This window comes from Chiloscyllium punctatum, chromosome 13 (genome assembly GCF_047496795.1).
Source record: "Chiloscyllium punctatum isolate Juve2018m chromosome 13, sChiPun1.3, whole genome shotgun sequence".
Taxonomy (NCBI): Eukaryota; Metazoa; Chordata; class Chondrichthyes; order Orectolobiformes; family Hemiscylliidae; genus Chiloscyllium; species Chiloscyllium punctatum.
Window position 1 is genome coordinate 76,527,464 of NC_092751.1, and position 15,384 is coordinate 76,542,847.

Genomic DNA, 15,384 nt, shown 5'->3' on the forward strand with positions numbered 1-15,384 from the left:
ACATCAGATTACGTTACATTACATTAGATTACATTACATTCGTTTAGATTACATTAGATTACACTACATTACATTAGATTCCATTAGATTACATTATATTAGATTACATTAGATAAGTTTAGATTACATTAGATTACATTACATTAGATTACGTTACATTACATTAGATTCGATTTTATTTCATTACGTTAGATTAGATTACATTAGATCAGATTACATTAGATTACATTACATTACATTCCATTAGATTAGAATCTATTAGATTACATTACGTTGCATTAGATTAGATTACATTAGATTAAATTTCATGAGATTAGATTAGATTAGATTTGATTTGATTAGGTTGCATTACATTAGATTACATTATATTAGATTAGATTAGATTAGCTTAGATTACATTACCTTACATTACATTAGATTACATTAAATTACATTACATAAGATTACATTACATTACATTAGATTAGATTAGTTTACATTAGATTACATTAAATTACATTAGATTAGATTACATTAGATTAGATTAGATTACATTACATTACATTACATGAGATTACATCAGATTAGATTAGATTAGATTACACTATATTACATTAGATTCCATTAGATTGCATTACATTGGATTAGTTTAGATTGCATTAGATCACATTAGATTAGATTAGATTACATTGCATTAGCTTACATTACATTACATTAGATTACATTAGAATTGATTACATTAGATTATATTGGATTAGTTTAGATTATATTAGATTACATTACATTAGATTTCATTAGATTACATTACATTACATTAGAATACATTAGATTAGATTTGATTTCATTACATTAGATTACATTAAATTAGATTACATTAGATTAGATTATATTAGATTAAATTTCGAGAGATTAGATTAGATTAGATTACATTAGATTACATTGGATTAGTTTAGATTATATTAGATTACATTACATTAGATTTCATTAGATTACATTACATTACATTAGATTACATTAATTTATATAGCATTACATTGGATTAGATTAGATTAGATTACATTAGATTAGATTATATTACATTGATTACATTAGATTTGATTAGATTACATTACATTACATTAGGTTACATTACATTAGATTAGATTAGATTAGATTACATTATATTAGATTGCATTACATTGGATTAGATTAGGTTAGATTAGATTACATTAGATTAGATTTGATTTGATTTCATTAGATCAGATTACATTAGATTCGATTACATTATATTACATTAGATTACATATCATTAGTTTACATTAGATTACATTAGATTAGATTAGATGACACTACATTACATTAGATTCCATTAGATTATATTACATTAGATTACATTAGATTAGAGTAGATTACATAACATTAGATTAGATTACATTAGATTACATTACGTTACATTAGCTTATATTAGATTAGATTATATTACATTAGATTACATTAGATTTGATTACGTTAGATTAGATTATATTACATTAGATTACATTATATTATATTAGATTACATTAGATTACATTTACATTAGATTAGATTGGATTAGATTAGATTATACTAAATTCCATTAGATTACATTACATTAGTTTAGATTACATTAGATTAGATTACATCACATTAGATTACATTACATTAGTTTAGATTACATTAGATTACACTACATTACATTAGATTCCATTAGATTACATTAGATAAATTTAGATTACATTAGATTACATTACATTAGATTACATTACATTACATTAGATTCGATTTTATTTCATTACATTAGATTAGATTACATTAGATCAGATTACATTAGATTACATTACATTCCATTAGATTAGATTCCATTAGAGTACATTACATTGCATTAGATTAGATTACATTAGATTAGATTACATTACATTAAATTTCATGAGATTAGATTAGATTAGATTTGTTTTGATTAGGTTACATTACATTAGATTACATTAGATTAGATTAGATTAGATTATTTTAGATTACATTACCTTACATTACATTAGATTACATTAAATTAGATTGCATTTCATTGGATTAGATTAGATTACATTTAATTACATGACATTAAATTAGATTACATCAGATTAGATTACATTACATTTGATTGCATTACATTAGATTAGATTAGATTACATTACATTAATTACATTAGATTGCATTACATTACATTCGTTAAAATGTAATTACATTACAGTAGATTACATTAGTTTACATTACATTAGATTACATTACATTAGATTAGTTTACATTAGATTAGATTAGATTACATTACATTACATTAATTACATTAGATTACATTACATTAGATAAGATTACATTAGATTAGATTGGATTACATTACATTACATTACACTACATTTCATTAGATTACATTTGATTACAATAGAGTAGATTACATTAAATTAGATTACATTACATTACATTAGGTTACATTAGTTAAAATTACATTACATTACATTAGCTTAATTTAGTTGAAATTACATTGCATTACATTCGATTACATTAGATTAAATTAGATTAGATTAGATTACATTACATTACATTAGATTACATTACATTCGGTTACATTGTTAAAATTACATTACATTACATTTGATTACATTAGGTTAGACTAGATTAGATTAGATTAGATTACACTACATTACATTACATTACAATACATTACATTAGATTGCATTACATTAGATTAGATTACAGTAGATTAGATTACATTAGATTATCTTACATTTGATTAGATTAGATTAGATTACATTAGATTAGATTAGATTAGAGTAGAGGTTCTTTCATTCCTTCAAAGCCACAAACTGAACACAATTAATGAATTTAACTGCAAACACTCATTCGATAAGTAACACTGTAAGTCCTATTCCAATGAATCTAGCTTTTGCCATTCATTCAATGAAAAAAACTGCACGCGTTCATGCAATGATAAAAACTGCATGCATTCATTAAATGAAACAGAGTGCACGTGTTAATTCAATGAGTACAGCTTTTCTTTTTTATTCACTTTCTCCAGCTTAGCACTTTCATTCAATGAAACCAAATGCTTCATTTAATCATTGAGTCAAACTGCCATCATTGACTCAATGAATCAAACAGTATTAATGGATTCCATCGAACAAACTTAACTCATTTACTTCGTGAATCAAACTGCACCCATTCATTCAATGAAATGCTTTGTATGTTTTAATTAAAAGAATCGAGCTCCAGCCATTCATTCAATGCCACGAGCAAAACGCATTCATTCAATGGAGCATACTGCACTCATGATACAGACTGCACGTCTTAAACCAATGAGTAGAGCTTCTCTCATTCTTTCAATGGGTCAAGCTTAACGCTTTCATTCAAAGAAACAAACTGCATTCATTGAATCATTGAATCAAACAATGAATTGATTCAATGAATCCAACCTTGTTTCAATGGAACAAACCTATCTCCCTTATTTAGTGAACCAAACTGCATATTCATTGCATATTCAATGAAAGAGACTGCATTTGTCAATTCAATGAGTAGAGCTACTCTCATTTATTCAATGGCACAAGCTCACCGTTTTCATTTAATGAAACAAACTGCATTGATTGAATGATTGAGTCAAACTAGAATCATTGATGCAATGATTCAAACCTTATTCCTTGTTTCATTCGAACAAAGCTAACTCACTTATTTAGTGAATCCTACTACACTCATTCATTCAACGAAACAGACTGCACATGATAATTCAATGAAGGTACTCTTAACGCATCAATTCAACTAAACAAATTGCACACATTTAGTTCATGAAGCAAACTGCATTTGTCAATTCAATGAATACAGCTACTCATTCATTCAATGTCACAAGCGTCACACATTGTCTCAATCAAACAGCACACATTCACTCCATTAACCAAACCGATCATTCAATGATCGGAGCTTCTCTCATCAGTCAATGATGATCTTAATGCTTTCATTCAATGAAAAAAACAGCTTTCGTTGAATCATTGAATCGAATTCTAATGATGGAATCAATGTAGATTAGATTACATTAAATTAGATTAGATTAGATTAAATTAGATTCAATTACATTAGATCAGATTAGATTACATTAAATTAGATTAGATTGCATTAGATTACATTACATTAGATTATATTAGATGATCTTAGATTAAATTAGATTAGATTACATTAGAATGGATTAGATTAGATTAGATTGCATTACATTACATTACATTAGATTAGATTACATTAGATTAGATAAGATTACGTTACTCTACATTACATTAGTTTACATTAGATTACAATAGATTAGATTGTATTGGATTAGATTAGTTTAGATAAGGTTACATTACATTAGATTACATTAGATTATCTGAGATTAGATTACGTGAGATTACATTACATTCCAATAGATTACATTAGATTAGATTTGATTACGTTAGATTAGATTAGATTAGATGAGATTACATTAGTTTGGATAACATTACATTACATTGCATTAGATAAAAATTTCATTAGATTAGATTAGATTACATTACATTAGATTACATTACACTAGATTATATTAGATTTGATTAGATTAGATTACACTACATTACATTACATTGCATTACATTAGATTAGAGTACATTAGATTAATTTACATTTGATTAGATTAGATTAGATTACATTAGTTTCGATTAGATTAGATTAGAGTAGAGGTTATTTCATTCCATCAAAGCCACAAACTAAACACAATTAATGAATCTAACTGCAAACATTCATTCGATGAGTAACACTGTAAGTCCGATTCCAATGAATCTAGCTTTTGCCATTCATTCAATGAAAGACGCTACACGCGTTCATGCAATGATAAAAACTGCATGCATTCATTAAATGAAACAGAGTGCACGTGTTAATTCAATGAGTACAGCTTTTCTTTTTTATTCACTTTCTCGAGCTTAGCACTTTCATTCAATGAAACCAAATGCTTCATTGAATCATTGAGTCAAACTCAATGAATCAAACAGTATGAATGGATTCCATCGAACAAACTTAACTCATTTACTTCGTGAATCAAACTGCACCCATTCATTCAATGAAATGTCTTAATTAAAAGAATCGAGCTCCAGCCATTCATTCAATGCCACGAGCAAAACGCATTCATTCAATGGAGCATACTGCACTCATGATACAGACTGCACGTCTTAAATCAATGAGTAGAGCTTCTCTCATTCTTTCAATGGGTCAAGCTTAACGCTTTCATTCAAAGAAACAAACTGCATTCATTGAATCGTTGAATCAAACAATGAATTTATTTTAATGAATCCAACCTTGTTTCAATGGAACAAACCTATCTCCCTTATTTAGTGACCCAAACTACATATTCATTGCATATTCAATGAAAGAGGCTGCATTTGTCAATTCAATGAGTAGAGCTACTCTCATTCAATCAATGGCACAAGCTCACCGTTTTCATTTAAAGAAACAGACTGCATTGATTGAATCATTGAATCAAACTAGAAGTATTGATTCAATGAATCAAACCTTATTCCTTGTTTCATTCGAACAAACCTAACTCACTTATTTCGTGAATCCTACTACACTCATTCATTCAACGAAACAGACTGCACATGATAATTCAATGAAGGTACTCTTAACGCATCAATTCAACTAAACAAATTGCACACATTTAGTTCATGAAGCAAACTGCATTTGTCAATTCAATGAATACAGCTACTCATTCATTCAATGTCACAAGCGTCACACATTGTCTCAATAAAACTGCACACATTCACTCCATGAACCAAACTGCACGTGTTAATTCAATGAGCAGAGCTTCTCTCATCAGTCAATGATGAGCTTAATGCTTTCATTCAATGAAACAAACAGCTTTCGTTGAATCATTGAATCGAATTCTAATGATGGAATCAATGTAGATTAGATTACATTAAATTAGATTAGATTAGATTAAATTAGATTCAAGTACATTAGATTAGATTAAATTAGATTAGATTGCATTACATTACATTAGATTAGATTACATTAGATTAGATAAGATTACATTACATTAATTACATTAGATTACATTACATTACATTAGATTACATTGGTTAAAATTTAATTACATTACATTAGATTATATTAGGTTACATTACATTTGCTTACATTACATTAGATTAGTTGGCACTACAGTAGATTAGATTACATTAGATTAGATTAGATTACATTACATTAATTGTATTAGATTACATTACATTAGATAAGATTACATTAGATTACATTAGTTTAGTTTACATTACAATTACACTACATTACATTCTATTTCAATAGATTAGATTATAATACATTAGATTACATTAGATTAGATTACATTAGATTACATTATATTACGTTAGATTACATTAGATTAGATTAGATTAGATTAGGTTACATTACATTAGATTACTTTAGGTAATATTACATTAGATTATTTTAGATTAGATTACATTATATTATATTACATTACATTAAATTACATTAGCTTCGATTTGAGTACAGTACATTAGATTACAGTAGATTACATTACATTAGATTTCATTTGATTAGATTACATTAGATTACATTACATTAGTTTAGATTACATTAGATTACATTAGATTAGATTAGATAAGATTAGATTAGATTACATTACATTAGTTTAGATTACATTAGATTACACTACATAACATTAGATTCCATTAGATTACATTACATTAGATTACATTAGATAAGTTTAGATTACATTAGATTACATTACATTAGATTACATTAGATTACATTACATTACATTAGATTCGATTTTATTTCATTACATTAGATTAGATTACATTAGATCAGATTACATTAGATTACATTACATTACATTCCATTAGATTAGATTGCATTAGAGTACATTACATTGCATTAGATTAGATTATATTAGATTAGATTACATTAGATTAGATTACATTAGATTAAATATCATGAGATTAGATTAGATTAGATTAGATTTGATTAGGTTACATTACATTAGATTACATTAGATCAGATTAGATTAGATTAGATTAGTTTAGATTACATTACATTACATTAGATTACATTAAATTAGATTGCATTACATTGGATTAGATTAGATTACATTAGATTACATTACATTAGATTACTTTAGATTCGATTTGATTACATTACATTAGATTACATTTGATTACATTACATTACATTACATTAGATTAGATTACATTAGATTAGATTACATTACATTAGATTACATTATATTAGATTACATTAGATTAGATTGCATTACATTGGATTAGATTAGATTACATTAGATTAGATTTCATTAGATTTGATTAGATTACATTACATTACCTGACATTACATTAGATTACATTAGATTAGATTGCATTACATTGGATTAGATTAGATTAGATTTGATTTGATTACATTACATTTGATTACATTACATTAGATTAGATTAGATTAGATTACATTACATTATATTAGACTAGATTGCATTACATTGGATTAGATTAGATTACATTAGGTTACATTAGATTAGATTAGATTACATTACTTTAGGTTACGTTAGATTGGATTAGATTAGATTACATTAGATCAGATTACATTACATTCCATTACATTAGATTACATTACATTTGATTACATTACATTACATTAGATTACATTAGATTAGATTATTTTACATTAGATTACATTACATTACATTACATTAGATTACATTAGATTAGATTAAATTAGATTAGATTACACTACAGTACATTACATTATATTAGATTAGATTAGATTACATTACATTACATTACATTACATTTGATTAGATTAGATTAGGTTACATTAGATTAGATTACATTAGTTACGATTACATTACATTAGATTAGATTAGATTATACTACATTACATTACATTAGATTACATTAAATTCGATTAGATAAGATTAGATTAGATTAGATTACATTAGATTACGTTACATTGGTTTAGATTAGATTAGATTAGATTAGATTAGATTAGATTGCATTAGATTACATTACATTAGATTATATTAGATGATCTTAGATGAAATTTGATTAGATTACATTAGATAAGATTATATTACATTTAATTACATGACATTAAATTAGATTACATCAGATTAGATTACATTACATTTGATTACATTAGATTAGATTAGATTAGATTAGATTACATTAGATTACATTAGATTATATTACATTAGTTTAGATTAGATTAGATTACATTCGATTAGATTACATTAAATTAGATTACATTAGATAAGATTATATTACATTACATTACATTAGATTACATTAGATTAGATTACACTACATTACATTAGATTCCATTAGATTGCATTACACTGGATTAGTTTAGATCACATTAGATCACATTAGATTAGAATAGATTAGATTAGATTACATTACATTACATTAGATTACATTAGGTTAGATTACATTAGAATAGATTAGATTAGATTACGTTACATTACATTAGATAAGATTAGATTAAATTACATTAGATTACATTACATTAGATTACATTACATTAGTTTAGATTACTTTAGATTAGATTACATTAGATTAGATTAGATTAGGTTGCATTACATTAGATTACGTTAGATCAGATTACATTAGATTCCATTACATTAGATTCCATTAGATTACATTAGATTATATTACATTTCATTACATTACATTACATTAGATTACTTTAGATTAGATTACATTACATTAGATTACATTACATTAGATTATTTTACATTAGATTACATTACATTACATTACATTAGATTACATTAGATTAGATTAAATTAGATTAGGTTACACTACATTACATTACGTTACATTACAATACATTACATTAGATTGCATTACATTAGATTAGATTACATTAGATTAGCTTACATTTGATTAGATTAGATTAGATTACATTAGATTAGATTATATTAGGTTCGATTACATTAGATTAGATTAGATTAGAGTAGAGGTTCTTTCATTCCTTCAAAGCCACAAAATGAACACAATTACTGAATTTAACTGCAAACACTCATTCGATGAGTAACACTGTAAGTCCTATTCCAATGAATCTAGCTTTTGCCATTCATTCAATGAAAGAAACTGCACGCGTTCATGCAATGATAAAAACTGCATGCATTCATTAAATGAAACAGAGTGCACGTGTTAATTCAATGAGTATAGCTTTTCTTTTTTATTCACTTTCTCCAGCTTAGCACTTTCATTCAATGAAACCAAATGCTTCATTGAATCATTGAGTCAAACTGCCATCATTGACTCAATGAATCAAACAGTATTAATGGATTCCATCGAACAAACTTAACTCATTTACTTCGTGAATCAAACTGCACCCATTCATTCAATGAAATGCTTTGTATGTTTTAATTAAAAGAATCGAGCTCCAGCCATTCATTCAATGCCACGAGCAAAACGCATTCATTCAATGGAGCATACTGCACTCATGATACAGACTGCACGTCTTAAACCAATGAGTAGAGCTTCTCTCATTCTTTCAATGGGTCAAGCTTAACGCTTTCATTCAAAGAAACAAACTGCATTCATTGAATCATTGAATCAAACAATGAATTGATTCAATGAATCCAACCTTGTTTCAATGGAACAAACCTATCTCCCTTATTTAGTGAACCAAACTGCATATTCATTGCATATTCAATGAAAGAGACTGCATTTGTCAATTCAATGAGTAGAGCTACTCTCATTTATTCAATGGCACAAGCTCACCGTTTTCATTTAATGAAACAAACTGCATTGATTGAATGATTGAGTCAAACTAGAATCATTGATGCAATGATTCAAACCTTATTCCTTGTTTCATTCGAACAAAGCTAACTCACTTATTTAGTGAATCCTACTACACTCATTCATTCAACGAAACAGACTGCACATGATAATTCAATGAAGGTACTCTTAACGCATCAATTCAACTAAACAAATTGCACACATTTAGTTCATGAAGCAAACTGCATTTGTCAATTCAATGAATACAGCTACTCATTCATTCAATGTCACAAGCGTCACACATTGTCTCAATCAAACAGCACACATTCACTCCATGAACCAAACCGATCATTCAATGATCGGAGCTTCTCTCATCAGTCAATGATGATCTTAATGCTTTCATTCAATGAAAAAAACAGCTTTCGTTGAATCATTGAATCGAATTCTAATGATGGAATCAATGTAGATTAGATTACATTAAATTAGATTAGATTAGATTAAATTAGATTCAATTACATTAGATGAGATTAGATTACATTAAATTAGATTAGATTGCATTAGATTACATTACATTAGATTATATTAGATGATCTTAGATTAAATTAGATTAGATTACATTAGAATGGATTAGATTAGATTGCATTACATTACATTACATTAGATTAGATTACATTAGATAAGATTACGTTACTCTACATTACATTAGTTTACATTAGATTACAATAGATTAGATTGTATTGGATTAGATTAGTTTAGATAAGGTTACATTACATTAGATTACATTAGATTATCTGAGATTAGATTACGTGAGATTACATTACATTCCAATAGATTACATTAGATTAGAATTGATTACGTTAGATTAGATTAGATTAGATGAGATTACATTAGTTTGGATAACATTACATTACATTGCATTAGATAAAAATTTCATTAGATTAGATTAGATTACATTACATTAGATTACATTACACTAGATTATATTAGATTAGATTACACTACATTACATTACATTGCATTACATTAGATTAGAGTACATTAGATTAATTTACATTTGATTAGATTAGATTAGATTACATTAGTTTCGATTAGATTAGATTAGAGTAGAGGTTATTTCATTCCATCAAAGCCACAAACTAAACACAATTAATGAATCTAACTGCAAACATTCATTCGATGAGTAACACTGTAAGTCCGATTCCAATGAATCTAGCTTTTGCCATTCATTCAATGAAAGAAGCTACACGCGTTCATGCAATGATAAAAACTGCATGCATTCATTAAATGAAACAGAGTGCACGTGTTAATTCAATGAGTACAGCTTTTCTTTTTTATTCACTTTCTCGAGCTTAGCACTTTCATTCAATGAAACCAAATGCTTCATTGAATCATTGAGTCCAACTCAATGAATCAAACAGTATGAATGGATTCCATCGAACAAACTTAACTCATTTACTTCGTGAATCAAACTGCACCCATTCATTCAATGAAATGTCTTAATTAAAAGAATCGAGCTCCAGCCATTCATTCAATGCCACGAGCAAAACGCATTCATTCAATGGAGCATACTGCACTCATGATACAGACTGCACGTCTTAAATCAATGAGTAGAGCTTCTCTCATTCTTTCAATGGGTCAAGCTTAACGCTTTCATTCAAAGAAACAAACTGCATTCATTGAATCGTTGAATCAAACAATGAATTTATTTTAATGAATCCAACCTTGTTTCAATGGAACAAACCTATCTCCCTTATTTAGTGACCCAAACTACATATTCATTGCATATTCAATGAAAGAGGCTGCATTTGTCAATTCAATGAGTAGAGCTACTCTCATTCATTCAATGGCACAAGCTCACCGTTTTCATTTAAAGAAACAGACTGCATTGATTGAATCATTGAATCAAACTAGAAGTATTGATTCAATGAATCAAACCTTATTCCTTGTTTCATTCGAACAAACCTAACTCACTTATTTCGTGAATCCTAATACACTCATTCATTCAACGAAACAGACTGCACATCATAATTCAATGAAGGTACTCTTAACGCATTGATTCAACTAAACAAATTGCACACATTTAGTTCATGAAGCAAACTGCATTTGTCAATTCAATGAATACAGCTACTCATTCATTCAATGTCACAAGCGTCACACATTGTCTCAATAAAACTGCACATATTCACTCCATGAACCAAACTGCACGTGTTAATTCAATGAGCAGAGCTTCTCTCATCAGTCAATGATGAGCTTAATGCTTTCATTCAATGAAACAAACAGCTTTCGTTGAATCATTGAATCGAATTCTAATGATGGAATCAATGTAGATTAGATTACATTAAATTAGATTAGATTAGATTAAATTAGATTCAAGTACATTAGATTAGATTAAATTGGATTAGATTGCATTATATTACATTAGATTAGATTACATTAGATTAGATAAGATTACATTACATTAATTACATTAGATTACATTACATTACATTAGATTACATTGGTTAAAATTTAATTACATTACATTAGATTATATTAGGTTACATTACATTTGCTTACATTACATTAGATTAGTTGGCACTACAGTAGATTAGATTACATTAGATTAGATTAGATTACATTACATTAATTGTATTAGATTACATTACATTAGATAAGATTACATTAGATTACATTAGTTTAGTTTACATTACAATTACACTACATTACATTCGATTTCAATAGATTAGATTAAAATACATTAGATTACATTAGATTAGATTACATTAGATTACATTATATTACGTTAGATTACATTAGATTAGATTAGATTAGATTACATTACATTTCATTAGATTACTTTAGGTAATATTACATTAGATTATTTTAGATTAGATTACATTATATTATATTATATTACATTAAATTACATTAGCTTCGATTTGAGTACAGTACATTAGATTACAGTAGATTACATTACATTAGATTCCATTTGATTAGATTACATTAGATTACATTACATTAGTTTAGATTACATTAGATTACATTAGATTAGATTAGATAAGATTAGATTAGATTACATTACATTAGTTTAGATTACATTAGATTACACTACATTACATTAGATTCCATTAGATTACATTACATTAGATTACATTAGATAAGTTTAGATTACATTAGATTACATTACATTAGATTACATTAGATTACATTACATTACATTAGATTCGATTTTATTTCATTACATTAGATTAGATTACATTAGATCAGATTACATTAGATTACATTACATTCCATTCCATTAGATTAGATTGCATTAGAGTACATTACATTGCATTAGATTAGATTATATTAGATTAGATTACATTAGATTAGATTACATTAGATTAAATATCATGAGATTAGATTAGATTAGATTAGATTTGATTAGGTTACATTACATTAGATTACATTAGATTAGATTAGATTATCTTAGATTACATTACATTACATTAGATTACATTAAATTAGATTGCATTACATTGGATTTGATTAGATTACATTACATTACATTAGGTTACATTAGATTAGATTACATTAGATTAGATTAGATTACATTACATTACATTACATTGCATTACATTGGATTAGATTAGGTTAGATTAGATTACATTCGATTAGATTAGATTTGATTGCATTAGATCAGATTACATTAGATTCGATTACATTATATTACATTAGATTACATTAGATTAAATTGCATTAGTTTAAATTTCATTAGATTAAATTAGATTAGATTACATTAGATTAGATTACATTACTTTAGACTACATTACACTAGATTACATTAGATTTGAATACATTACATTACATTAGATTACGTTAGATCAGATTGCAAAACATTGGATTTGATTAGATTTCATTAGATTAGATTACATTAGATTTGAATACATTACATTACATTAGATAAGATTACATTGCATTAGATTCGATTACATTAGATTGCATTAGATTAGATTGCATTACATTGGATTAGATTACATTAGATTAGTTTAGATTACATTAGATTACATTACATTACATTAGATTCGATTACATTAGATTAGATTACATTAGATTAGATTACATTATATTAGATTATATTAGATTAGATTACATTACATTACCTGACATGACATTAGATTACATTAGATTAGATTGCATTACATTGGAATAGATTAGGTTAGATTACATTAGATTAGATTACATTAGATTTCATAAGATTAGATTATATTACATTTGATTACATTACATTAGATTAGATTTGATTAGATTAGATTTGATTAGATTACATTACATTACATTAGATTAGATTTGATTAGATTACATTAGATTAGATTAGATTACATTACATTACATTACATTGCATTACATTGGATTAGATTAGGTTAGATTAGATTACATTCGATTAGATTAGATTTGATTGCTTTAGATCAGATTACATTAGATTCGATTACATTATATTACATTAGATTACCTTAAATTAGATTGCATTACATTGGATTAGATTAGATTACATTACATTAGGTTACATAAAATTAGATTACATTAGATTAGAGTAGATTAGATTAGATTACATTACATTACATTAGATTGCATTACATTAGGTTACATTAGATTACATTACATTAGATTACATAAGATTAGATTATATTACATTTGATTACATTACATTAGTTTAGATTACATTAGATTAGATTTGATTAGATTACATTACATTACATTAGGTTACATTAGATTAGATTACATTAGATTAGATTAGATTACATTACATTACATTACATTGCATTACATTGGATTAGATTAGGTTAGATTAGATTACATTCGATTAGATTAGATTTGATTGCATTAGATCAGATTACATTAGATTCGATTACATTATATTACATTAGATTACATATCATTAGATTACATTAGATTACATTAGATTAGATTAGATTAGATGACACTACATTGCATTAGATACCATTAGATTATATTACATTAGATTACTTTAGATTAGATTACGTTACATTAGCTTACATTAGATTAGAATATATTACATTAGATTACATTATATTACATTAGATTACATTAGATTAGATTACATTTGATTAGATTATATTACATTAGATTACATTATATTACATTAGATTACATTAGATTAGATTACATTAGATTAGATTGGATTAGATTAGATTATACTAAATTACATTAGATTCCATTAGATTACATTACATTAGATTACATTAGTTTAGATTACATTGCATTACACTCCATTACATTCGATTTCAATAGATTAAATTAGATTAGATTAGATTACAATACATTAGATTACATTACATTCCATTAGATCACATTAGATTAGATTACATTAGATTACATTAGATTAGATTACATTAGATTCCATTAGATCACATTAGATTAGATTATATTAGATTAGATTACATTAGATTACATTAGATAAGATTACATTACATTACATTACATTACATTACATTACACTAAGTAAAATTACATTAGATTATTTTAGATTAGATTACATTATATTACATTACATTAGATTACATTAGATTCGATTTGATTACAGTACATTAGATTACAGTAGATTACATTACATTAGATTTCATTTGATTAGATTACATTAGATTACATTACATTACATTAGATTTCATTAGTTAAA